This window comes from Dermacentor silvarum, chromosome 11, assembly GCF_013339745.2.
Source record: "Dermacentor silvarum isolate Dsil-2018 chromosome 11, BIME_Dsil_1.4, whole genome shotgun sequence".
In the NCBI taxonomy this organism is placed as follows: domain Eukaryota; kingdom Metazoa; phylum Arthropoda; class Arachnida; order Ixodida; family Ixodidae; genus Dermacentor; species Dermacentor silvarum.
Genome location: NC_051164.1, coordinates 87,449,476 through 87,476,242, shown reverse-complemented (window position 1 = coordinate 87,476,242; position 26,767 = coordinate 87,449,476). Strand labels below are relative to the sequence as shown.

Genomic DNA, 26,767 nt, shown 5'->3' with positions numbered 1-26,767 from the left:
CCCAACCTCAAACTCTATATTTTCTCTTTTATTTAAGCTGATGTATAGGTGGTGATGATGCTTTGATGTGGCACCAGTTAAATTTTTTCCCACGTAAGAATAGCTTAAGAATACGCGCACTGATGTAGAAAAACACAATATATTGTAATCCACGTGGGAAGTGGTCAACTTAAACCCGCCGTGGTTGCTCAGTAGCTATGGTACTGGGCTGCTAAGCACGAGGTCGCGGGATCAAATCCCGGCCACGGCGGCCCCATTTCGATTGGGGCGAAATGCGAAAACACCCATGTATACTTAGATTCAGGTGCACGTTAAAGAACCCCAGGGGGTCAAAATTATTCCGGAGTCCCCCACTACGGCGTGCCTCATAATGAGACGATGGCTTTGGCACGTAAAACCCCATAATCTTTAGTCAACTTAAGAAAAGTGGGTGGGGCACGCAACCACCCCACAGAGGCACAAGGCTTCACAGATGCACATCAGCGCACACACCTATTCGCAAGAATAGAACAGCCTAAAATTAATGCGGTCAATAATAAAGGAGCGAGAGAGAGAGAGAAGAGAGAGAGAGAGAAAGATAGCTAACTACTTGGTCACACTACCGCTCTCAAGTCCTTGAACTCAGCTCTGCGTCATTCCATTTTCCACTTCGCTCCAAAGTAATACTTCTACCTCCAGCTGGCTCGTTCTTCCGTTGAAAACCATGGGCACAGCTACGCACTGCAGCGGGTGAACTCCGAAGCATTCGAATCCTGCTTCGGCACATGACGACCTTCGCGTTTTTTTTTTTTTATTCTGTTTGTGTTTGTTCGAACAGACGAGGGCATATTCCCGGGGGCGCCCTTCCTCGAACGACACGTCAACAGACCTCTAGCAGTCGCCGACCACTTTTATTCCTGCCACGGTTGTTCCGATTGCTCCAGGATTTATGACCCTGCGCGACTCGTGGGACTCACTTTTTTCTTGGGGCGGAAAGCAAAATGCTCTCTTTAGACTCTTGAGAGGCCATGCCGGCTTAGCGCAGTGGGAAAAAGGGACCACGCGTTGTCGTTGGTTCCTATCGCTCGGTGCAAGACATCTTCGCAAACTTCTTGATGCCTTCCGCCAGCATCTTTAACTTGTTTGGCGCTTCTAAAGTTGAAGTTTCCATCGTCATCACCATCACAATCATCATCATCGTCACATTTGTATGCTCAACTGGGAGCATGAAAGCTTCTCTTATATATCTCCGCTTACCTTTCACTTGACTGAATGATTCTTTTCTATTACTGGAAATATCATCTCATCACACCACTTAATCATCTGGCGTCATCGAGTACGCTTGCCATCTCTTAATACCAAGTCTGCCACTATGACAGACCACGGTTCATCATTTATACGCATCACCGTAACCAGCCCCACTTGGCTTATTTCCTTGTTTTTTCAACTAGAATATCAGCTCTACGTAAATGCTCTCTTATATATACCGCTGGTTCTAATAAATTCGTGAAAACGTAAAGAACACAATTTCCGGGGTCCATGAAATTTGCCTAAGGAGCTCCAACTTCCGTTTATTTCAAGGGAAATGCACTGTGGCAAGAAAAAATGCTCCAGCGTGATGGGATAAAAAAAAAAAAGTCATGACCAACAGGTACAGTATTGCAGTTAAAATTATTTACTGATTAGAATATCGCTTATTGTGCGTTGAAAAAATAACCCTCACAACAGTAGCGAAGCAATATCTATTTTTTATACAATCAGTCTCATTTCCGCAAAAGGCTTCGCAGCGCAACTTCGTATTTGCACGCATTCAGAGTAACTTTGTTCTTAATTTGAACCGCGAAGAGTTAGCATGGCGGGTTAGTTGAGCAACCTAAACACACTGTTTATTCAGTAACGTGCCCGGTATGTAAGCCAGACTAACAAACAAGTGTTGCTGGCGTTGGCCGTGTGGTGTGCTGACGGAACGAACAAATTTATTCCTAGCCGTCTTGCGAGTTTTCAACGTCGAGTGATATTTTGGCATTAAACTCGCCGACTGAATTGGGAATGTGGGTCTAACCAAGTTCTAGTCATTTTGAGACGCATCAGGGAAAAATAGAAGGACCACTGAATCACAGAAATATGCATGAGCATCCGACTTTCCTTTTTTTTTGTCTTGCTTGTTTCTCGAGCTTTCCAATTCGCTCAGCGTTCTTGAGAATCACAAGTGCGTTCACCGAAATTTGCACCAGCTGAGCCTGGCATATTTTACATTGTGAACCTTCCACGCCTGCCAATGAAATCCCCCGTTTCATAGAAGTTTCGCAAGCTACAGAGCTACTGGTGCGGAGTAGTCGCTGACTCAAACTGTTTTCAACCCTTTGCAAACATGTGCAAGTGTCGTTGGCTCAGCACTTCACTGCTCAGTGAAGCCAGACGGGCACCCGTTTCCCTTGTTGCGTGAATTCGTTTTCAGGTTAGCATTTAGGATATTCTAATTTTTTGGCTCTCTTCCGCGCCCGTTTGTTTCCTGAAATGTGTGCGCAAAATCTGTTTCACTGCGACTTTCCAGTGAGTTGGAGCCAATTTGTTTGGCGAGGATATGAACCAGATGGAGCCATTCTCGCTGTGATCGCGCCAGCAAAGTCACCCCGAGAAGTTTTTAATCTTGTTGTTGAAAAGAAGATTCATGTGTTAAAAAAATTCGTTTTTACTTCACAACTCCGGCACAGTTGGACAGCGTTGAGCTGCTCTCACTTCTCTGTTCATGCCTTCAAATTGGTCCTCGGCTTCATCCGCCATGGTGCCGCAGCAGCTGCTCTGTATTCAGCTGCGGATCGCGAGATTTCGGACATTCCAAGTTTTCGTGCTCTCAGACTTAGGCGCTCGTTAAACAACTCCGAATAGCCACAGTTTGTCAGAAGCATTAGTTACCTGCGGGAACTACCCTAAGAAAAGATGTGTCTCTCCTGTTTACTATATTTATGTTATATTTTACCGTTTTCATGTGAGGACCTTCCCAGATATATCTGTGGCCCTTGTCTCCTCAGCCACGTCTCGGTTAAGCCTCGCCGATACTTCGATTACGATGTCTATTTATATGATCCACACGCGTCTACGTAGGTGGCCTGGATCCACGGATAAATACCGAGAACACAAGATGCACAAAAGCGCAGCCATAGAAGTAGCTGACGCGTACAACAGGGTTACACAAAGGCTAGTAGTGTTCTGTTGGGATAGAGCTGAGCGGCAGGAACGGAGGCAGATGCTGCTGACGTCCTTCGTTCTCAAGAGAAGAGGCAGTACATAGTCCTGTAGCGTGCAGTAATGGGCAGGGCTGTGTCAACATCCCCGAAGGCAATTTGTGGTTTGCAAAAGCAGGCGTAGAAAATACGGACACTGCAGAAGAACGAAAAAAAAAAAAAAAACGAAACAACCGACGTTCCTGCTTGTGCGTGTCCATGTGCGTTCTGTCGCGGCAAGTTTTACGTGTAGTGCGTCGGTGATGTTGTGTTCGAATAGAGATGAAGATGGCAGTGCAGAGAGGTTAACCAAGGTGGTGCCCGGTTTTGCTACCCATACACCGGGGGAAATGGGAACGGAAAAAGTTAACTGAGAAAAGGCAAGATGAGAAATTTGATGTTCCTAGTTTCTTTTCTTCATTTTTTTTGAGCGACAGCAGGTGTATGCGTTCTACGATTTCCAAAGAGGTCGTTGCCTTGCAAAGATCCAGACGTCTTCCCGCTGCACGTGGAGTGAACTATGTTACACTGTGTACACTAAACCAGTGCATTACCGACAGACATACGTGAATGTAGATAGATAGATAGATAGATAGATAGATAGATAGATAGATAGATAGATAGATAGATAGATAGAGTTAGGGAAGAGGGAGAGAGAGACGGAGGGGGGGGGGTGAAACGGAATACACAATCAATATCGATACCTAACTTCTCCTTAGGATTGAAACGTCGTCCGCGGGATGCACATCATGCGCAAGCCTGGGAGCTTTTAAAAAAGCCGGCTCACTTTCCGAGCCTCGGGTTGCTCTTATTCGTGTCAGTCACTGATTTCGGCAGTTATCACGAGTGGCCATACGCAGAATCATAATCACGCTTCGCTATAGTCTTTGCCTCAGTGCTCCCGTGATTGCAGTGCGTGGTCTTACCGGTCTGGAATTTCAAGTAACTGAGACGTGCTCAACAGCGAGGAAAAGTCTTTTAAAAGTTCAAGCCGGAGCTCGCGAAAATGGCGTTCCGTTCCATTTGTGGGCTTTGGACTGCCGCACATTTTCCTCGCGCACGTGCCTAACGGGCAACTAGAAGGGATTACGAGAATCATGGACGAAGTTCTCGGCCTGGGCTTTTGCTCGTCGCTGTGGCCATAAAGCTCGGTAGAAGAGAAATAGAGAGTAATTAATTTCTTGAATGTTTCACCCGCAAATGCAGCGAGCTTTAAAGAATGCTCTAAAGATCTGGTATGATAAAACACGCACGCACGCACTGAGTTTAAAGTTTTCTTCTGAGGGTGGGGGCTTAATTTAATATTTAGCTTCTTTCTTGAAATGAGTAATGGCATTTTTTGATACCCCAAAAATCCTAATTGCTTCTGTGTCTTTCTTGCGAACATCTTGGGAACGTCTACGTCTAAATGTTTCTTTTGTTTTTTCAGATTCCTTGTTTTCAATTTCTGGATGGCACAGTTATCGTTCAGAGTTCCTCTAGGGATGACAGCCGTTCCGTCATACCAACCCGCAGATATTTCTTTGATATTTATTTTTGCTTGGCATAAGTTTCTTGGGACGTCATCTGTTTGACATTTCTTCGAGATGGATCACCTCATTGCTGTTTTCGGCACCGCAATCCGGCATATCATTATCATCGACATGCCGGCTCTAATTACAGCCACGCGATTATAATTTATCCCGGTGTTTACGGTACCCCTTTGAGGCAGGCAATCAATCTCGAACATGTCGGTGTCTCCAGCTAACCATGAGCTTGCATTCGCTCATTTATTTTGCTTTCGCAAGTAGATTGGTACTGCTTGGCCGTTTCGTAAAAATTTGAAGCCCGGTGATGTGAGCTCAAATGCACGCCGGCCAAAGCTGGTCCTTATCACGAATTAATAGTAACCCACTCGAATACGCGCACTCGTGTTTAACGTGGTTTCACTTTTCTTTTTCGTGCATGCGCTATTTCCTGCTCAACAAGAGTTTTTAGCTTCTCAAACAACTGGAATGTTCTTTTGTTGAAACAGAGCCTTATAAAGGTAACATCGCTTTTAATATGAAATTACCAATCAGCAGCTTTGATCATTGATTCAATCTCGGTGATAATAAAGCATCCTACAGCCTGTATAGGGAGACTTTATTGCACACTTACTTGCGTTGGCGTCCAAAGTAATGATCAAGGCGCGCGTAGTAAGAAAGCGTGTAAGAGCGGCTGAAGTGGCAGCTTAGCAACACGGTGTTGAGGCACAAGGTGAAGCAAGAGCTATGGCACATTCCAAAACTTTGGAATCAATGCGTGTGATCTACTCTCTTGAAGAGCAAAGCCCTTCTAAGGGCGTATCGGCAGTGCATTACTTTGAGTTGCAAAAGACGAGAAAGGTGGGATATTATTCATTAAAGATACAATTTGTTATATGCAAATTTAGTACCGACAAGGTCCCCAAATTCAGAGACTGCATCGGGAGCCTTGGTTTCCAGTTACATCACAAAGCAGACACTAGAGTAGCTAAGGATGAATGCAAATAAACACATGCAATATGTTGTGTGGTTAACATAAATAATCAGGATTACAAACACGAAAGTAATAAAGCAGGTTCTCTCAAAATACGTAAATGTAGTTTGACAGGAAATAATTCATGTACGTAACATTATTAATATTAACCAATATTAATTGGCGGCCGCTGCTACCTACATTGCCTATAAAATTGGAAGCTTTATTAACAAGAACCATTAACATCTAAAGGCCGACAGTAGACGAAGCGGAAAGATAAAGATAACTAGGTTGGTGGCACCAACGATCCCGCTTTAATGCATTCAGATGTTCATGAAGTTCATCATTACGCTCACGAGGCATCTCGAACAGGGTCCTGGCATGATGAGAGACGATGTTAAATAGTATGAAACATTCAAGTCAGCAGAGCTGAAGTAAGCTGAGCGGGCGCTTTGGAATAAGCTTCGCAAAGTACTTGAAAACAGCGACTGAAACTCGCCCCGGGCGCCATTATTTCTATTCAGCCGTGCAGTGATTGCACACTGAGACGTCAGGTGTGTGCGAGGAAACTAGACGCTTGCCTCTCGGGCAGAGAGCGTGCATTTCACTGATTTAAAAAGAAAAAGTACTGTTGCCTGCATTCCTCCACTCTGGCTACCGGCAACCCTTTGACAGGCGGGTATACAATGAGCCGGGATTCAACCGAGCGCTTCTCTGTGAGAAACGTGGGCCTCGCGTTTGAAAGACGAGAGTCGAAACGGGCTTTGAGCGTCGGGCTATTTCAAAACTCGTTTGCTCAGTGTCCCGCGTTTCTGCGTTTTACGTCGAAGATTGCCTATTTCCGTTTAGGGATCGTTCTAACATGGTGTGTCCGTGCTTTCGTAATATAGTTGGATGCGCTTTATTATTCCTACGACTGAAAAATAGGTGTCCGACCATCTTTGAAACCAAAAAGAAAAAAAAAAAAGAAAAGAATATGATGTGGACTGGACTGTAGGCCTGTTGTACGAAAACTTTTACCCGCGGGTCACTTTACGAGTATCTACGAGTAACGAAATTCTCGCTAGTGAAAGTAAGCTGACGCATACCAACTTTTCAAGTGTCAAAGGTGAGACAAGTGCGTGAAAGAAGTTGCTTTTGCTTGAATTCTACTTTCTGCATGGCAACTTGCTATGAATTTCGCGATGCGTTTTAACCATAGGTATCTTCTAGAGCTAAAATGCTTGTAAGAAAGCCGTTCCACGGACTTCATGGCCCGTCGTGACCAGGTACACTGATTATCACGAGTCGTGGAGTCGATTACATGACGCAGCAGATACAGGTGCGTTGCAATACGTGAGTGTAAAAAAAAAGTAGTTGGGAGGTCCCCGAAATATCAATCAATCAATCAATCAATCAATCAATCAATCAATCAATCAATCAATCAATCAATCAATCAATCAATCAATCAATCAATCAATCAATCAATCAATCAATCAATCATCTCTTTTCTCTTTTAGATTAAAAGTGACTGAAAATTTAAGCAGGGATACTACAGAGAAAATTCCGGATGCTCTAAATTTCTCCGTGTCCTGCTGCACGCAACAACGATTGTAGAACGCGGATGAAAGAGAAAATGCGGGTCTAAGCTCCTCTTTAATTGCAGTAAGAAAATGGAACTTGTGCTAAACGGACTTATGAGCAGCTTTTCTTAACTGCCACAAGGCAGCACCCTAATAAGACATGGAAAATAATCAATGACGTTCTTGGCCGTCGCACGAAAACGAGCGTTCCAACCAGTGTACTTCATTACGGTACTGAATTGAGGGGTGAGGCCCTTGCCAATTACTTTAATTCAACAATTCATTAACGCTGCAATTCCTTCTGCCTATTCACTCGTCGCAGCAACTTCGGGAACGAAAAATGCTAGTATTATAACCGATAGCATTTACTTTCAGCCTACCGACGAATATGAAGTGGGTACCACATTTAATTTCTTAAATAACAGTAAGGCCTCAGACATCAATAATCTACAATTATGACCCATTAAGCATTGCATAACTTTCATTTCCCCTGTTCTTGCTCACATATTCAATTTAACGCTTCAGTCAGGCGTCTTTGCCAAAGCAATGAAGTACGCTGAAATTTCGGCAATTTTGAAGGGCGGTAGTTCTAATGACCCAAACAACTTACAGGCCGATTTCGGTGTTGCCTGTGTTTTCGACGGGCCTCGAGAAAATTATTCACTGTCGTATGGTCAATTATAAGACCGAGACCGACCAAGCTGTCAAGCGCTTTTTATTCCAAAAAGGAAACGCCCCAGCTCATGCGCGAAGAAGTAGAAGAACAGGGAAGATGATGATGGCTACGTACAAATGAAAACGACGAAGTACGTTAATAGTGCTTACACTATCTATACGCTTGCTTTATTTATAGACTTTAGTAAGGCATTCGACTGCCTCAGCCGTAATATCTTATTAGAAAAACTGGACGGTTACGGCCGTACGCGGTATCTGTTTATCTCTATTTAAATCTTATCTAAGTGACAGATTCCAGACTGTGTGCGTGAACGGTCACATGTCGTCTTTCTTAATGAACAGATTTGGCGTACCCCAAGGAAGCGTACTAGGACCGCTTTTATTAACGTCTACATCAATGACATTGTAAATATCGATACTAAAGCTCAATTCATTCTATATGTCGATGACAGCACTGTCATGCTATCTGGAAATTATGTGCACAACTTAACAGTAGAATGTAATGTACATACAAAGCCTATCTACCTGGTGTCGGTTAAATCAAATTAAAATTAATGCGACTACAACTAAGATAATATTTTTCGCTCCAAGAACAAATTACTGCAGTTAAAAATTATCACATTTGAAGGTAAAAAAATAGAAGTAGCTGACAGTCATAAATATTTTGGCGTTTATTTCTCTTCACACCTGTCTTGGGACATGCACGTCACTTATCTCTGTAAAAAGTTTTCTTCCGTGACAGGTGTTGTGTCACGATGTCGTAGTATACTTCCTATAAGAGCCAAAGTGCAGATTTACAATGCATCATTTAACTCACACTTATATTATTGCGCTTTAATTCGGTGTACAACCACAAAAACTAATATACATAAAGTTCTTATGTTACAGAAGATAATTCGCTATGTTGGAAATATAGACTATTATTCAAGCACCACAGAAGCGTTCCGTAAGTAAAATGTTATTCGAATTGATAACTATACACTGATCCTTTATTACATAGTGCACGATATTCTTCACAATTATAACTTGGAACTACATGAAACAATTAGCCTCCTTAGAGCGTCGTCGCATTAATGCGAACACAAGAAATCCAGAGATATGGTCAATTCCATACTTCGGAACACTCTATAAGCATCAGTCGTTAATACATAACCTACCATTCCCTTTAAACAAATACAAAAATATCGATAATTTCAGTAAGAAAGAATTCGCTTATATTGTATCTGATGTGATTATTATTCTGCCTTTGTGTATGGTTCTGAGTATATAATGTACAACCTGTTTCGTTTTCTTAGCAAATGTTAATCTTGTAAAATTCAGTCTCATGCTATGTAGTATAGCTGGTGTTGCATTGTTTTGTATAGCTAGTATTGCTATTGTAGTGTTGTTTAAAATGCATTCCGTTAAAACCTTTTCCAATTTTGTTAACTCGCCGTGACGGAAATGTTCTTTGTCTTTCCGTTCACAGGTATTTCGTCTAGTGAGGAATTCCAGCGACAGCTGGAATTATATGCGAATTATTGTACATGTGCGCACACTGTTTGCTGTACTATTGTCTTGTCTGGTCTTTGGGTCACGTCGAGCTACGTATGTAGCTTTTAGCCCAATATGACCCTCCGGCATGTAAACTGGAGAATAAATTGATTTGATTTGAAATTTCATTTGAACTAAGCTGCAGAGTTAGTTTCTACGCTTTGGCGCAGCAGAAATGTTTGTTGCACAAGTTTCGGCGTTATCGCTATCGTAGCCATAGATAATGTAAAAACGTATAGTAAGGTCGGCGACAACGCTGGTTTTATTCTGACCAGCGTTGGCGATAATAGCACTGCTGCGCGGGTTTTTGGCAAATTTGTCGGCGACCGTACGTGTCAGCTGCAGAGAGAGAGAGAGAGAGAGAGAGAGAGAGAGAGAGAGAGAGAGAGAGAGCAACGAGAGCAAAGGCAGGGAGGTCAACCAGAGAAGCGTATTACTTTTGCAGTAGATAATTTTCTCGGTAATCCATGTGTTTTCGCTGTTAGTGCTTCACCATTTTTTTATAGACTTGACTACTTCTTGTACTTTGATCATCTTTGCTTTGTTTTGTATTGTTGCTTGTTTTTCCAACCTAGAACTTTTGGATTGGTGGCCCTGTCAGTGGCCAAAGTTCCGAATTTCACGTTTAATAACAAGAAGAAACTAGTCGTTCTGAAGGCTTATCCGGTGGTTTACGATTTAGTTCTTGTAGATACCACTTCCGTTGTCATTATTTTTGTATGTCAACCTCATTATTAGATTACAGTACACTCTAGACTTTTTCGCCCATTAATTGATTCGTTCCTGTGTCTCCGCCTCCCGAGTCCTTCATATCGTTACTTATCCTCTTTAAATAGAGCAGTTTAAATACACGAGTACTTAGTCCTTGAAGCAGATAATAAAAAGAGACCCTTTATCCAAGGGCACATATATGTATACCATTGTGCTCACATGCTGCTCTGCGTAAGATGGAGGATGGTGATTAAAATATTTTTGAATAAGTTGCGAAAATAAGCGGCAAAGTAAAGAAAAAAAAAGAGACTGAACTGCGGGAGTAATTGTTCAAGCACTAAGGTTTGCACATCGTCGTTAGTACCAAACGTTCCCATCCTCGCTTCGTGCAGGGGACCTATATCGCTTGCCACACTCGAACACAGATGCACGATTGAGCGCATTTTTACCATTCACAAGATTGTTTACAGTCAGAAAATAATGTTCATACACTGATTTGCTTCCAGAGCATTTCAACCAGAGCTACACGTCGCACTCACCCGTCGAATATCAAACCGTTTGCGCCTTTCCTAAACTGCTTCGAATTTTCTTGTTCTGCGGTTCTTGCGGTTGAACTTTGCAGTAGCTTAGATGGCTCGTTGCGGCAATTGCCTCTTGTAGTATTTGTGTGCGAAGTTGCTAAGCACATTCATTGTGAACTTTATGGCTGTGAATTTTCTAACAAACTGCACAATGAAGTAAACTGGATAATTGCGCCCGAAGGAAATGCCTAAAGATGTTCAATAATACTATGTTGTTTTGTTTGCTCTGCTGTATCCACTCCTGCAATACCCCAGTACATTTGTATAGCAGTATGCATAAATGAAAAGAAATAAAAACATAGAAATAGTGTTGATACATTACAATCAACCTCGCTCGCATAAATAGTCCTTCAACGTTGTCATTTCTTGTTCCTCTTATGCGGTTATTCCGCCATGCACCTAAAAAAAGTATATTCCTTTATTTCTTTTTTAATGTGTTAGCAATCTTAGGGTACTCCAAAGCACTCACTTTCCGGGGACTATGTATCTATTTAAGTTAAGTTTGCACTTATCTGTGCTTGCATGCAACGGTTTTCCCGCCTGACTGAACACTTCGTACGTAGGTTCTCCTGAATGGACAAAGTATTTCAAGGGAATTTTATCATCTGGGGGATGTGCTACAGAACGTATTTTCTTAACGTACTTGGGATAGATTACACCTATAATTCCGCTCACTAGAATATCTATATTTATATGTATCACTTTAGTCCTATACCTTGCCCAAAGATTTTTGTTTGTGACTTCATCCATACGTCGCCTGTTCCCATGGGTTCCTCGTAAGACATATTTAAGCCTAACGACGAGGTCTTCAACATGAAGCTAAATGATTGCTTCTAAAGAGGGGCCAAGCAATTGTTCGACTTTTATTACTTGATCCCTTGTCGTGCCAACCCCACCCCCGCCATACGAAATTTCAAACAGTAATATAATGTTAACATAGCAAAAGAACACCTGTTCACGCGTCATTAAGCTCAGTGTCAACCTTATTCGTACAAAGTTGCTGTTGCTAGTCCGAAAGTCTGGAAAAAATTTCGCAGGCGACAAGCTAGGAGACTTGCGTCATATCCTTCAACCATCAGGTGCGTGTGTCATTCTGCTTATAGGTGCTGTTCAAGGGCTGCTAATAAGAAAATGAGACAGTGGCCAGCACTACCAATTTTGCCGACACTTATTCAGTGGTATAAACTACGCGTATGTAACTAGTGTTTTAGCCAAAGTGAGATTTTGTTGTACAATTAGCCCATTAAGCATTTCGCCCCGTCTTAAGGAGTTTACGGATCCGGGAAGCGTTTCTGGATAAAAATGCAGCTCCACTAACGTGAAACCACGGGGAGGTGCGAAGCATGCAGTGATGTCCGCTACTGGGCTTATACTGCCTTAAGCGTTGGCTCATAACTCCGTAAACACGGCCTCCCCATTACGACGACAGAAGAGAAATGAAATTCTACGCTGGAGTGATGAGCGGCAACGCAGCCAGCTGTGGAAGACGACGACGACGACGAACGCGGGAGCCGCGGCGAGCGCGAGCACGAGCCGCTTGCTTCAACGCGGCTAGCTGTGGAAGATGACGACGACGACGAACGCGGGAGCAGTGGCACGAGCGCGTGCCGAGCGCGAGCACGAGCCGCTTGCTTCAACGCGGCCAGCTGTGGAAGATGACGACGACGACGAACGCGGGAGCAGTGGCACGAGCGAGTGCCGAGCGCGAGCACGAGCCGCTTGCTTCAACGCGGCCAGCTGTGGAAGATGACGACGACGACGAACGCGGGAGCAGTGGCACGAGCGCGTGCCGAGCGCAGCACGAGCCGCTTGCTTCAACGCGGCCAGCTGTGGAAGATGACGACGACGACGAACGCGGGAGCAGTGGCACGAGCGCGTGCCGAGCGCGAGCATGAGCCGCTTGCTTCAACGCGGCCAGCTGTGGAAGATGACGACGACGACGAACGCGGGAGCAGTGGCACGAGCGCGTGCCGAGCGCAGCACGAGCCGCTTGCTTCAACGCGGCCAGCTGTGGAAGATGACGACGACGACGAACGCGGGAGCAGTGGCACGAGCGAGTGCCGAGCGCGAGCACGAGCCGCTTGCTTCAACGCGGCCAGCTGTGGAAGATGACGACGACGACGAACGCGGGAGCAGTGGCACGAGCGCGTGCCGAGCGCAGCACGAGCCGCTTGCTTCAACGCGGCCAGCTGTGGAAGACGACGACGACGACCAACGCGGGAGCAGTGGCACGAGCACGTGCCGAGCGCGAGCACGAGCCACTTGCTTACCGTGACTACGACGACGACGACGACGAAGATTACGACAGGAGGACAAAGACAGCCCGAGCGCATAAGGTGCTTCGCACCTAAAAAACTGGACTCGTTATTCTGCCGTACTTGACACAAATAAAGCACTTCGTTTAGCACTGTTACGCGACTACTAGGGTTTCCGAAAGCGTTTTCTTAACTTTCTTCGTTATCTCCCGGTGACGTCACTAACTTGCACGAGACGTGAGTTGATTAGCAGTTGCTGTATCGAATAGAGGCACGTTCGGTAGCGGGTAGAAAAGCGTTATGAGGCTGAAGGCCCTCTCGTGTCGTTCACGGCCGGCGACATGGGCCTCTTGTCGCTTACGAGTGCGAAACGTCTACGAGCAGCCCAGTCGATCATTCTCAGTCATTTTGTTCGGACAGCGAAGTAAGCTGGACAAAATGTTTTGAGACGGAGACGAGAAACTTGAAGAGAGAATGCAGCCACAAACTGTCGCAAGAAAAAAAGACCCCAGCCAACGAGCGCCAGCAGCAGCGGTCGTGAGACAGACGCGAGAAGATACGAGGGCAAGCGAGGAGATAACGGGACTCGTAGACCTCACGAACATACATTTTTCATAGGTTGTTTTGCATAGTTCATCGGATTTTGCAGCATGAACATATAAGGTAGGCGTAGATAAATGGTTGTCTCCCTTGAGAGAGAACGAGAGAAGTCAGACGTGATAGTCGGTGAAGTTAGCCGGAGGACAGACATTCAATCTGCTTACCCGGGCTGGGGAAAGGGTGAAAGAAAAGTTGAAAAAAAAAAAGGGAGACGTAGAGAAAGAGAGAGGGATAGAAGCATATACACGCACATTTGTTCACCAGTTATGCAAGGACTCTCTCCAATATTTTTTTTCTGCCGTGCATGCGCAAATGTAGTCTCTTAACCAATTGCACGAAACGGTACATTTAGCGGGAATAGTATACACAAAACAGTACATAGCAGCAACACTACCTGAACTGTAGACGCATGACCGAAATGTTTGTAACTGTAGACGCATGACTAAAATAAAAATAAATATAAAAATAAAAGTTCTTCCTTGCCTGATTAAAAACTAGTAATTGACGCCTGTGCTGGCAATGTCCGTGTGTGTGTGGGGAGGGGGGCTTACGTAGCGTCTCGCTCAATTCTGCATTACGAATCCAGAGAGCAATCAATTTTCGCCCTTATCTTACGACGAGTTTAGCGTCGAAAACCGCAATACGGGCAGGTGCCTGCGAAACAGTGTTTATTTGACCAGCGTGCCAACCGCTTCCATTGGCGTCGTGTTTGGGTAACCGAAGAAGCAAGAAACATTGCGTGCCTGACGGTTCTAATCAGTCGACAAGCGGCGAAACAGGATTTGAGTGAGCGCTTCGTAAACAAGCTAGCTTTTCGATCAGTGTCGCCCGAAGTTGTTTCGTAAAGAGACGACGGCGCCTGTGCCTTCACGTGTGTTTGATGGATTGTATAGTTTGCGGCGGTCTTCCTTCAATGTCCGATGCAGCGCGTCGTGTGTGTATACTGACCATATGGTAAACGGGTGTTGAACCATGCATGGCTCGATACGTGGCCGCGTGGTTGTGCCAGAGATGCCGTTTTTAGGTTCTCGCGAAGCTCCCCACACCTTAGTATCGGTTTACCTGGACGTTTGTGCTTACTCTTTGGGTGAGTTCACTGCTACAGCGTGTCGACGTCAAGCAACGCTCACACCCATATTCACGCACGCACGCACGCACGCACGCACATTTGCTGCTTGCATTTCGGCTAAGTTGTGACTGGTGTAGTGCGCAAACGTAAAACGTTCCGTGAGAATAAAGTTTTGACATTTGTGTTTAATAAACGCAAATATTACAAGAGGTTACACATCGCATATGACGAAAGCGAATCCAACTATACGCGCATCACCCTTAGTAGAACTTAAAAATAAAGGGTCAAATTGTGCGGTTTTACGTGGCACGACGTGATGACTTCGCGGGATCGAATCCCGGCCACGGCGGCCGCATTTCGATGGGGGCGAAATGCGAAAACACCCGTGTACTTAGATTTAAGTGCACGTTCAAGAACCCCAGGTGGTCCAAATTTCCGGAGTCCCCCACTACGGCGTGCCTCATAATCAGATCGTGGTTCTGGCACGTAAAACCCCATATTGAATTTTTAATTAATTAACGTGATGACTGTGAGGCAAGCCGCTGTTGTAGACTCAGGATAAATTATGACCGCCTGGGGGTTGTTTAACGTGACCCAAATCTAAGTGCACGATTTTGTCATATTTTTTTTTGCCAAGAAAGGAAGAAAGAGCGAACAGCGGCCGTTACTTGCGCCGAATAAAACAGGCTGCTTAACACGCGTCGAAAGAATGCGCACGAGCGCCATTCGTGCCAAAGAGAAAGACAGTTCCGCTTAATTTGTTATGAAAAATGGAGCGATATATAAGGCGGTAAGCGCAATATGGTCGTAATGATAAATCGTCCGCGCGTGATAACCCGTACACGCGCGATATTAGCGCTGCGCCGGAGATGAAATTTTTCGAGATAGCGGAAGCAAGCCTTCGGAATAGCACTGCCGAACCAGGCGCCGCCTAGAATTTCGTGGATGAGCGAGCGGAAATTGCTTTGGTGTTATTTTGTCCCCCGAGCGCGCTGTAAATCTCGACGCCGATGCAGCAAGGCGAAACGAAAATACAGCTTCGAAAAGGAACACTGTAGAACGTAGTGCTATTTTCGGGGTAACGAATGACCAAACGATGTGCACGATGACGGTGAGAACAGGAGTATCGGAGATTTCGCTTTTTTTTATTTGATGAAAACAAGTTCTTAATGCTACATAGGTTTTCGTACTTTCTTGTCTGTTTCATATCGTCTGCCGCAAGCCTGTAGTGATTGCGCAGCTTTCAACTGGTTGCGTTCTGCGCTTGGTGTATCTGGTGTGATGCTGGTTTATGACAGCAAAGCATCCGACGGCGATGAAAAGCTTGCACGACTCGCTTTTCGTTCAGAGAAACCAATGCAGACAGCTAGCGATTCGTAATTATTTCTTCAATATAGTGGGTACACTTCATATATACCCATCATTTTTTTTATGTTGTATAAAAAAGTCTGAAGGTTTTCGTATAGGCATCTACGAACAGCCTGCACACGTTTTGCCTTACACGATTTATAGGCCCTTCTGTATAATTTGTTTATAATCTGCAGACTGGCCTAAATATTTATAGAGAAAGCGTATTTAAGGAATGCTGAATATCTCTACTCGGGAAAAGAAAAAAAAAAAAGCCGGCAGATCCCACGCCCTGTGGGAATCGATGTTATGCGAAGCAGTGTGCGGAGAGCCTACTATGTTAACTAAAAGACCATGAGAACACCCTGACGTAGGCGGCTGTTTCACGACCTACATGACACGCATGTCATGAAATTCATGTCATGAGTCGTCAGGAGTCCCTTTAGCTACGCTTGAGAGACCTTAAGGCTAAAGCCTTAGTCGTGCTCATGACTATGACATTGACCATCAAACTTTGGCCTTTTCTGCATTTAGTGCCACATCCGAACCCATTCTATTGGTTTCTGAGTGTTAATCTTTCTTTAGTGTTTCCTTCACTTAGCACCCACGTCCGAACCCATTTCAGTGGCTTTTGAGTGTTAATCTTTTTGCGCTGAGTCATTGTCATTTTTGCTGAGTCATGCTCATGACTGTGACTTCTACCATCATCCTTTAGTGTTTCCTTCACTTAGTACACACGTCCGAACCCATTTGAGCGGTTTTTGAGTGTTCAACTTTTCTCTCGGGGTCATTGTCATGACCTACATGACACGCATGTCGTGACATTTATGTCATGGCCTATCATTTCTGTTCGTCATACACTCTTGTCATACTATGCCAATTTTGGTACCTAGCAAGTTACCGAAACGACCATGAGAGCACAAAGGCGTAGGCGGCTAGATAGATAGATAGATATAGTCAAAGTGGCAAATATCCGCCAAGAAATTATTCGCATTTAATATAATAATCTTAAAGCCTTGCCCTTCTAAGCAATCATTGCCTATAAATTGTTTATAGAAAACACATATATTGCGTTGTCGTCGATACGGAATCAGAGGACTTAGTTGATTTAGTTGAATGCTGGCTACAAAAAAATATGTGAAAATCTACATATTTCATAAATAAGGAATTACTTGAAAATAATCAATATAAAGACACCACAAAAGTAAGTTAGAAAAATTCCGCTTTGTCGTAGATAAATGCCTACTTTTTAAAGAATACAGTGTGGAATTGTTATAGCGTATCGCTCGCTATGTAGAAGGCAATGCCATGAATCAAGGTTTTCGTAGTAAGTGGGACACAAATCGCGAGTTATATACTTCAGAAGATAGAGAGAAAAAAAAAAGCATGCGCGTGAAAAAAAGGAAGACAAGAACAAAAGCACTGCAACCGTTTTGAAACTTTCCAGGTAAAACTCGACCGCGATTTCATCCCTAGGACGATGAACCCAGCGAAATAATGAAAAAAAAAAAAGTTTCTGTCATACCGCGAAAGCACAGTTGCTTGAAGCGCTTTTTTCAAATTTTTGGAGTTTCTCTATGCATATTCATCCTCGCCTCGAGGAGACAGGGGTGTAAAACAACGCACGGGTAAGCCAGAAGAAAAGACTACTACGCACAATAGCGCAACGTTGGGTCTTGGAACGTATTGGACATTCCGTACGGAAGACCAACGCACTGACAAAAATGCCAACACGAATACGAGAAACTATGCACGTCTCACCGATTCTCAGGAACATGCACCCAAACTTCCACATCGGACGGCTACAAGCCCGAGCGCAGGCGCTCGCGAGAAAGTATGAAAACCACCCCAATGTCTTATACGTAGACGCGGCCAGCGCCGCAAGAAGCACCGCATTCATCACCAGCGTATTCGACAATCACGGGGCCGAGTCAACTGCGTCGTCGGTTTCCAGAGTGAGTGCTGCGGAGGCAGACGAACTAGCGATAGCGTTAGCCATCACGACGATACCGCACTGGGACTGCGTCATAGTTCTGACGGACTCTCAGACGGCATGTAGAAAATTTTCAAGGGCCAATATCTCCAGGGCCGCACATAACATTCTGAATGGAGCGAACCAGCTCCCACCATACATACAAATAGTGTGGACTCTGGGGCATGAGTCTTTACGTGGCAATCAGCAGGCACAAGTCTGCGCCCGCGCGCATGCACACCGGGAACCGCGAGATGGCCGCGCCGAGCAGTTCCATCTAGAGCCTATACCATTAACCTACACGCACATCCTACAACACTATCGCCTTTCACGAAGAACACTACCGTCGCCTCACAATGATCTAACGTGAGTCGAAGCCGTAATATGGCGAAAACTCCAAACAAACACATCTCCACATTTGAGTCTCTACCACGCCATACACCCTGCGCTGTATTCCTATAAATGCCCACACTGCGATCAATGCGCAACGCTTTACCACATGGTATGGGCTTGCGCAAACACACCACAGTTCCCACCCATAACACACCCCACTACACGGCAATGGGAGGCAGCGCTGTCCGGCTCCGACTCGACGGACCAGCTCAACTGGTCAACCGAGCGAGAAGGGCAGCTAAGGCCACTGGACTCCTGGACGGAGGGAACCACCCACTGCAGAGCGGAGGAGCTACCTACGCTTGCGTGCTCTTTTGCATAAAGTTTATTCTCTCTCTCTCTCTCCTCTATTGGGTCCTTCGTGTGAAAAACACACGTGTCCTGCGCAGCCGTTTTCAGAGAAGTCGCAAATGCGCAGTAGGCTATTTTATTGGCATCGTATAGAAGGCGCAGGCTGCAGCGAAAAAAAAGTAGCTGGTTTTGGAAATAATTGGGCTAGTATTGGCAAGGGTGTCAGCATCGATCGGTATATTTGAGCGCACTCCGTACTATAGAAGAAAACAAGTGTTACGCGTGTTTTGGTTGGGTGCACGTCGGTGCACTCACACTTAGAAGACAATCTGCAAGCACGCTTGAAATGCGAGAAACAGTCGAACACGGTTGGCGGCTCAAAGGCCAAAAGAGACACTTTTTCGTAGCGCGAAGAGTGTTCTTTTTTTAGAGAAAGTCAATAGTGTAGAGACGCGGTGTGCAGAAGACACTGGAACAATTGAAGCTACCTGAAGTGTATCGTAAATATAGACGCGGATGTTCAGATACCTCGGTGGAAGTCAAACAATGTGGCTTACCTTAAGAAGTGTTCGCTGACGGCACGAAAGGCGATTCCACGTCACGGGTAATCCTTTTGGCGCTGAACAACACTGTTTCAAGTTCACAATGTTTGCACAGAAACACTTTCGTCACAAGCCACCAATTGCGCTTTCGAGATGCCGCAGGGAGGTGCTCCACGATACGCTGACGATAACGGCAATGCTTGAGCGGACAAGTGGCAGACGAGTGTTTTCAAACGCGCTTTCCAGACTTCAGGCTCACAATAACGAAGGATGTCGTTGAGATGCTTACGGTGAGAAATTCGATTCCGTTGGTGTTTATGCTCAGGGCAGCGAGGCGGTTTCCTGAAAAGAACAAGAGGCAAAATTAGCTCAGTGAAATAAATGCAACAAAACGCACTGTTAGTCTGAAGAATGCGTTCTTATAAGTTAATGCCAGTGGTTGTTGCCAAGAGTCAGTCGGGTTAGAAGGTCCTCTAGCTGAGCCCCTCACTCTACCGCACTTTACAGTGGTCCTAAGGTTGTACGTACTTACTTCACGGCTGACTTTGATTATTGCTGTGCATAGATGGAATAATTGTATGTTTCGCCTGGAATGAATCAAAGTACGCATCGTATGGGGGAAAATGCCGGACGAATGTAATCTATTTGCTGGGTGAGAGAACAGCTGTGCCATCTGGCGCATGCAGTGGCCCAAACCAAATCGCATTCTTGCTTTGCCACGACGAGCGTTTCGCTTTCTCACGGGACTAAAGGCGCAGTGAACACAAAACACGAGTATCCGGGAAGTGTAAAATGCCACTCTGGTTTGTCGTACCTAAGGAATTACTTGCAACGTTCTTCTTATCTCCTAAATGTTGGATTATCACCAAGATGAGCAGAGAGAACTGCAAACACGAGAAATGGCGTCGCTGAGTCTAGAAAAGTTCGTTTTAAGGAATAGCGCCAAAATTCGAGTACGAATTTCGTTGATGTCTGCTGCGAGAGATGTATATACCAAGATGCTTATTTCTTATTTTATTTTTTCACTCCTTCCGAATGTTCTACGCCCTAATTATTTTGTGTTTGTAACTTTTATTCGCATACTAACACGTGGTAAATGTTTGGGACGCCTGTCGCATATCTGCACTTTATGATTATGTTACGAGTAGCAGTCGACGTTATTTCGTCATGTCAGTAACGAAATCTGCTTGGGAAAAATGAAATATAGGGAGAAAACGAATGCTTGTGGAGAAACAAAGTGCTAATGTCTTTCTTAATATTCTGATAGTAAGAAAGTACATTACAACTAGATAATTTGTAGTCTTTTTCTGTGCTAAGAATTTAAAAAAATACCGATAGGAATGAATAGCGTGACGATTAATTATCACGAAGTGCCTTAACCTAATCACGAATGCGAAAAAAGAACCTTTTACGTTGTCTCACTTCTCATAAGTATCAGGCATAATTTTCACTCCCCCTCCCTTCCTAAAGATAAATACAAAGGAAAAACAAAACTACTTTGTTATACGGACAGCGTATACGGGAATAATTTTTTTGACAATAACTGCCTCACCGCTGAAGGTTGAGTTAAATTATAATGTTTACGGTCCTGAAACTACGCAGCAAGTTGCGAGCGACCAACTGTACCGGAGTGCTCGGGATTGATGGAGAACACCTGCTTCTATAACGTGCACCTAAATTTAAGTGCATGAACACTTTTGCATTTTGTCCCGCTCGAAATGTGGCTGCCGGTACCGGGAAACGAACTCGTAACCTCGCTCGCAGTCGCAGAGCCCCATAGCCACTGAGCCAGCACCGGGGGTAACAGCAGAAGTATACAGAAAAGCTCAGTGTACCTCCGTCTACGGAATTTAGAATAAACGACCTCCGACCGACGCTGTGCAATGCCTCCACCCTGAACCTAAGCCTGCCGCATAGTGAAAGTGATAACGAGGACTGCAAACCGCGTTTGCCGTGACGTCAGGCTGACGTCACCACACGTGCCATAGCTGGTTTATAAAGGCTTTAAAAAAAGTCTGTCACTGAATAAACGTTGGGCAGTGTTCCTGTTCTTGTGTGAGCGTTATTAGGCGCCTGGCCGCCCGGCCGAATGCCGTAGGCGTACCTGCCCGGTGGTAGTTATAACGCTAAGCCTGCCGCATAGTGAGCCGTGAGGGGTAAGGTTCATTCCTATTGTTCCACAGAAGATTAATATCTTGCGACCTCCTCGTCTGCACGACGTTCGCGCAAAACAATGGCGCCGACGGCATGAAGATTTCAGTAGAAACGCGTTCCTTTCTTTGAGTTGGCCGAACTGGTGCTTAAGTCGCCTTAGGTTGATTTCTTTTTTCTATACGCTCTTGCTCTAAGCTGGACCCGAACAAAAGAACTCAGCCGAGGGTTTACGAGGTTCTTCCGCGTCAGCCGCTCGGGGTAAAGCTTGCGAGGCAATAAACGCGTGTACAACCCAGGTCAGAGCTAAAGGTCACAACCCCGATCAAGTGACGTTGTCAATGGAGCACCACACGTGAGTGGAAATGGGTTTTCGACAGTAACATAGATGCACCGTTTTGTTTCCGTGTTGTAATGGGAAGCGTGCAATTATCCCCGTTAATCCTGCTGAGGTGATTGCGTCGAACACATTTCACAAATGTGTTCACAAAAGCTCCACATTATAGGGAGCTTACCGACATCTTTCAACAATACGCATTAAATGCAGTTTGCTAGCGCTAGCCTGCGAGACCGGAGCTTGAAGTGCAAGAAGGAAAAAAAAAAGAAATTCGTAGGAAGCTAAAAAGCCCACAATGAGAGGTAAGTTGGAAAATGATAAGCTCAGCGTTAACGGGCTAAATTCATAGCACGGAAGCATACAAGAGCAGAAAGGATAGACACAACGAAAAGCGCCGACTCCCCAAAACTTTGCTATACTATAATATACCATACTGTATTATTTGTATAATATACTCCACTAAAATATACGTGTATACTATACTATACTATACTCTACTATTCTATACTATACTATACGATACTATACTGTACTGTACTATACTATACTATACTATATTATACTATACTGTACTATGCTATGCTATACTGCTATACGTTAAGAGACATTATGATCACAGCGTGTTGAGCGTTGTTCCTTTCGGCCAAGCATACGGGGCCTGGAGCCGTCAAGACCTGGGGGACGCCAACTCGGGGATGCTTTTAAACACCACTTTATTTACGCAATTCTTTAGAGGTGAGTCATGAGCAGCCGCGTAGGCAGCGAGTAGCGCTCAGAGTGCCGCAGCCGTTGCTGGGCGCAGCGGGGCATAAAATTAAAGCGTTCTCATTGAGTGTTTATAGAGGGTGCGCGTTGCGATCCCACAGCACCTGAGATGAACGTTGGTCCACGTAACGACGTCATCAATATGAAAGCGACCAGGTAAATTTTTTTTCAAGTGCCCGTAGGGGCCAAATACACATGACCGCCACAAAAGTGTTAAATAAGAATAAATGTTCGACAGGAAAGATTATTGTAATGTATCAAGTTCCTAGCTCATTTGAACCCATGCATCACGAGTTATCGGTGTCTCAAAAAAAAAAAAAAAGAGCAAAGATTCGCTGTTCTCATTCATATTGATGACGAGTGTACGTTTCGGCATTTGCCCGACCGCCAGTTAACGGACGCCACTAGGGGCGCGTCACCATAACGCCATAGCACCAGCCGCACCGCGGCCACATTTTAATAGTCTCGATACGTCGTCCCCTATGCATACACTGCCTACAGTTCTCACTGACGGCGTAGAAAGTTAGGTGAATACGTAGAGGTGTGGATATGTCTATCTGAGCTTGACGCGCAGCAGTGCCTTCTTAACCGTCAGTGGGTAGCCTACATGCAGCGCTGTAATCAGCCTTGCATGTAGGCGCCCTAACCGTCAGCATGAACCCTACGCCACCCCGGTGGACGTTCTGTGAATTTCAGGTCATACGCAGGAGTAGTGCGCAAGGAATGCGCGATCCTGGCTGCGCAAGAAACGCTTTTTCCGAGCACCAAGCATTTCCGGCTGTCCCCACATTGTGAGCCAACGAGAAGTGCCAAGATTGTAGCACTGCACCAAAGCAAGACGTGGATACGAGATCTTCGGCCTCCTCAACATTAAAGCAAGCCATTGAAGGCTGATACCACCGTTGAAAGTGGCAGTTAACCTCTTCACCGTGGGACACCCTAAACCTACGCAAATATCCGCTGGAGAAAGGTTGAGCTCAAGTTAAGGTACCAAGATGATTTTAGAGTGAGTATCTCTTGCAGCCGGATCGAATACGGCTTCTTACCCACCGCCCACTCCCCAGCGCCTTCAGCACCGTAATACAAGTACTGTGACGCGTGAAAATGACGTGATTCGTCAAGTGAGCATGCAACACACCATGCTGCCTATTGTGCCGTTGGATGGTAGCGAGGTAGGGCGAAAAATTAATCATGCATCTTTTCTTGCTGGCTAAGAAGACACGGTGCCCAATCGAATACCAATCCAAAGTAAAAATAAAATAAAAACTTACATAAGGCAAACTCTTCGAACAAAATTGTACGAAAAAATTTTCACGTCTATCACACTTAACAAGTTACAGAAGTCTGCGGATAAAAAACGCATGATCGAAAAGTGAAGTTTTAATAACGGAAAATAAGATCGATAGAGAGTATCAGTCTTGAACAACGACAGGCGAGTCTTGCCGTTAAGGTAAATTTCTTTGCAGCAAGGTCTGTGCAGTTACGATCGCGGTAAACTATACTTGGAACCCTCCAACCTGGCACGCAACGTTTTTATTGCAACATCGTCGATACAATTCTCTCCCTTTTTTTTTTAACTCATAGTTTTCGTCAGAATCTCCGAGGAAGCTGACGTGTAGGTAAAGAACAGCCCATTTAATAGCGACCCGTTGACTCGACGAAAATGTTGGACGTGACTAGCGAAGCGTATGGCTCTAAAAAGAGAAATAGAGAAATAAGAACAGAAAGAAAGAAAGACAAAAAGAAAAGAAAACAGGAAAAACTCAAAGGGGGCACACGGAAACTGGCGATACGAATTGCTCCTTTGAGGCGGAACTTCTCGAAAGAGCGCAGTATCTTGTTTCGCGTGGGTGGTAACCATCGTTCAGGCTACGTTGAAAGAAAGCAAGAACAAAATGTAACTTGCCGGAACGTGGTTTTTGACGAATGAGTTCGATTGCAGCGGGCGACCTGTCTTTGTCATCCAGCAGAGCTTTAGAGATAAAAAAAAATATGGGAGGGAATGACAAAGGTATGCCTGTATTTTACGTCACCTTATTTCACCGGGAACTTTGAAAACATTATTGAAATCTGAAAAAAAAAAAAGTGAACGCTTACACACACACACACACAAAGAAAATAATGAAAAGAAGAAGTCATGAAGGGTGCCCGAGGTATTGCGATTTTGAGGTACCTTTCCGAAACGTTCTTTTTTTCTGTCCACAAAACAGGACAGACGGTTAGATTAACCAGCTTGTGACTCGACACCCAGGGTCCGCTTGCACGAAGCGTTTTACCTGCTGGTAAACGTACCAAGCAGTAAAAGAAAAGAAAGGAAAAGAAAGGAATGAAAGCTCCCAAGGGCTCCAAGTTCATCAGTGCCCGAGGCAAGCGGGCGCTCGAGCAGAAAACGCGACCTTGTGCTACTGTTCGCACATAAGAATGGGGACAAAACGAAAACCATCGGCCTGCATCCAACCAGCGTTCTGCCTTTTCTGTCGTCCATTCGTCTCTTCACCTCCTTTCATTTTTCTTACACGCTGAAACATGTCTGTCTAAATTACAACTCGCCCAACTCTGTGTCTTGCAATAATACTCGCCCTGCATGCTACCCTGATGCAAACAAGTTAGCTCACCGTTCGTTAACATGGCTGCCGCCGGTTCTCGAGCTGTGCGCTTGCCCTGAGCCTGCAGCAACGTCTTGGGAGGCCGCATTCATTCCGTTCTGCGTGCTCGGCGATGACGAGATTCGACAACAGTCCCGCTTCGGCCATGACGGTGTCGTTTTCGTCTCCGAGATGCTGCGGGAAGATTTCTAATCGCGTCCGGGGGCTCAGCACATATGCGGTGCCGGTGTTGGTGTACATGTGGCCGTCGCGTTGCAGTTCTGTCCAACAGGAAAGCTTTCTCATCGCGATAAGGGACATGTCGGGTCACCACGATTCAGCGGAATTCCATGGCATCCCGTATTGTGCGGAGCGTGGCAACTTGCCTTGAGGAAGCGGACTGACCAGTTCATATGGTCCGTGCTTATGCGCCTCCGTTTCCCACTTATGATGGTGACCACCGCGCGTAGCCTCATGTTTGGTTTGAGGTTATCCGATGCTATTTCCTGCGTTCCCTGTCCGTGTTTTCCACGACAGTTATCACCATTCTGCCTGCTAATGAAATGTTCCGCCTTGTCGACCAAGCTGGGCTCACGCAACGGAAACAATCGCTGACTCATTCCGCTGGCTGAACGTGGCGTGTTACCGCGGGGTTGACTCGCACTTTGTTCGAAGGCTCCGCAGGCGAGCCAATCACTACGGCAGGATTCGGTGGCGTTCAGCCGCGTCACGCTCTGTCCTCAGAATGACGCAGTGGTTCTGTTCGTCGTCCGCGCATGCTTCGAGCCGACTTCGCTGGCGCGCGCCATCTTGGAGTGCTCAGTCGCCTTGCTCGTTGGCTCGTCTCTCAACGTGCTGTGCTGTTTCTCGTTCACCGCTCGTGCATTTCTCTGGAACACCGTTTTCGGAACACCGTCTGCGTCGCTCGGCGTGAAGGATAAGGCTCAGCGTGCCTACGCTCCCGAGCTACTTCTTCACGGGGTAAGCTGTTCTTGCAGAGCTCATAAATGTTAGCTATCAATTAGAACTAGTGCCAGTTCTCACCACTGACTTGCCGCTAGCATAAACTGAGAACAGGAATTAAACCTGACGAGAACGCCGCTTACGCGTTGTCATATGGAAACACGACGCGCTGTCATTCTGGGTCCGGTTCATAAGCATGCATCATTTCTAACTGTACGTTTCTGAAGGCGCATTATGACACAAAAACAAGCGAACCTGAAAACTGAGAAACGCACTGCGTAGTGGTTGCTAACTTGTTCGCGTTTGAGTTTACGCTGTTTGTAGTTATTGCTAACATTGTTTGGAGTACATCCACCACAGGACCTAAAAGCACGTTTGAATATCGTACTGTCACCGTTTCTCGCCTCAATTTCTGGCTTCAAGGTGACGTAGCGGAGAAACTACTAGAAGCTACTAGAAGCTCGCATGGTTATCACCGTCGAAAATGCATGACACCGTCGAAAATGCATGACACCGTCGAACCGACTTATTGCCTGGTGACCTACGCCTGTATCTTACTACACAGCTTACTTACTACAAAGCGCGAGGGCTTCCCACTTATCTCTTAACGCTTAGAAGACGATAGCGTTTCCATGTAGAGGATTCGGAGCAAAACCTGAACAAGTCCCTATGTGCGAATGAACGCGTGCCAATGCTGACATGTAGAGAATACCTTTTGATGGAAACTTCCATTGTTGAAATACTTCACCTTTGG

The 26,767-nt window shown here is 45.4% G+C and overlaps 1 protein-coding gene across 1 annotated transcript in view; it reads right to left on the bottom strand.

Moving 5' to 3' along the window:
• The window catches only part of LOC119433202 (inaD-like protein), a 239,423-nt gene extending 214,266 nt beyond the window's left edge, over window positions 1-25,157 (bottom strand). The window contains exons 1-2 of the mRNA XM_037700356.2: window positions 25,081-25,157; window positions 19,228-19,554 (exon numbers count right to left, since the gene is read on the bottom strand). The gene's annotated coding sequence lies outside the window, so the exon portion shown is untranslated. The remainder of the gene's footprint in view (window positions 1-19,227; window positions 19,555-25,080) is intronic.
• Window positions 25,158-26,767: the final 1,610 nt, after the last annotated feature.